Source organism: Leptonychotes weddellii, chromosome 2, assembly GCF_054177405.1.
Source record: "Leptonychotes weddellii isolate Sample4059 chromosome 2, ASM5417740v2, whole genome shotgun sequence".
Taxonomy (NCBI): Eukaryota; Metazoa; Chordata; class Mammalia; order Carnivora; family Phocidae; genus Leptonychotes; species Leptonychotes weddellii.
The window spans coordinates 123,543,519-123,545,204 of record NC_138370.1 but is presented as its reverse complement, the minus strand read 5'-3'; positions in this window follow the sequence as shown (position 1 = coordinate 123,545,204).

Sequence of the window (1,686 nt, the reverse complement as noted above, 5' to 3'; positions counted from 1 at the left end):
AAAAAAAAATTACTCGTTGAATGGGTAGATGATTGAACAGAGAAAGCTAAGACCATATATTGGGCTAGTGAACTCAAATACATTGAATGATAGAGTCTGGATGAAACTGATCTCTACATGTGAGAGGAGATGAGATGGAAGTCTAATCAGAAAAGTGATAACAGAGGTAAACGTCAGGTCCTGTTCTTCAGTCTAAAGGCACAGGGATAGAACACACCAAACACGTTTTCAGAAATGCCTGAAAAGGACTTAGTAGTTACCCCAAAAGACAGTCCTAGCCCTAGATCATAGTAATAGATGTAGGGTCTAGCATGTAGGAGGCCATCATTCCATTTTTGTCATTTTCCAGATCACATCAGCAGCATTACATGCACTTCTGAAACCCACCATCAAGAGTGGGAACAAGATAAAAACTAGAGCACATTTGGAAAAGCCTCCTAGGATATGGGGAGAAAGTGAACCATGTCATAAAGAGAATGGTTGGAGGACTGGGGAATTTTTGCTTAGAGAAACTTGGGACTGTGAGGGTTATTTTTATGTATATTTAAGGGGTAATCATTGGGAAGACAGGCTAGATTTATTCAATGTGACCCCAAGAGTTGAGCTAGGACCACATTTTAGCCCCATACAAAGAATAACTTTCCCCATATCAAAGCTATCCAAGAAAGGATTATGGAACGGGCTGTCCTACATAGAGTGAGTTCTCTGTTGCTAGAAGTTGTTCTGGAAGATGTCTGTATGCTGACGATATTGTGGAGGACCCTGAGAGTCTTGTTTAAATGCCAATACTATCTTAGTTCATCTGGAGTAGAGACTGCTCTCTTCTGCATTTCTAACAAGCTCTCAGATGAGGTTTACTCAATGGCCTTCAAAGTCATTTCCAAGCCTGAGACAGGTTTTTATGAAATAAATACATGTCCTCTCCTACATGAACTCCATTCCTTTTCACTTCTAGGTGTGGCCCTATTGCAACCATTTGTGAGGAGAGACCTTTGGGAAATCTCCCTACTGAGGCCAAAGTCCCCTAGGAATGCCATACAATGATTTTTCCACATGGAGGAACAGAAGGGACTAATACACTGTGGTCTTTGTTCTTAATTAAGAGCTATGAAGGTTACTGTTCTCTTTCCTGGAAAATGGACTACATATTTGCACAGATGGAGAATGAGTAACATCTGTAAAATCTTTCTTGTTCCCTTTTGCTTTGTATATCTGCATAGACAGATTAGGGAGAGACTTGTAACTTTGGCTCCCAAATAAGGTAAAAGGAAATTTTAGTGCATTTCCCCCTGGCTTCATCGATTTCTGTCACAATTAAATGGGTCAGGACAACCTCTCTTCTTGCTGGAAACATCCCAGTAGCCTCTTCTAGGGCTTGGATAAAAGCTGGGGACAGAATCCTCCTGTCACCCCCTACCTCCCCAAGTTTAGCAGAGACCGCAGCCTGTGTGCCCCTCCCCAATGGTGTTTTCTTTCTTCCTTTGTTGTAGAACCTCTGATTCTTAGCTAGGCATAGGACGTCCCAGAGGAAAAAATTTTGATCCTATTTCCTAAATTCCTTTGCTCATTTTCCTGATCCCTCTTTAAAATGCCAATAATGATAGAAAATCACATTTCACTTGGGAATAACATAGTGATATAAACATTTTTAATGAAGCACTGTCATTTTATCCAGGATGTTGAAAA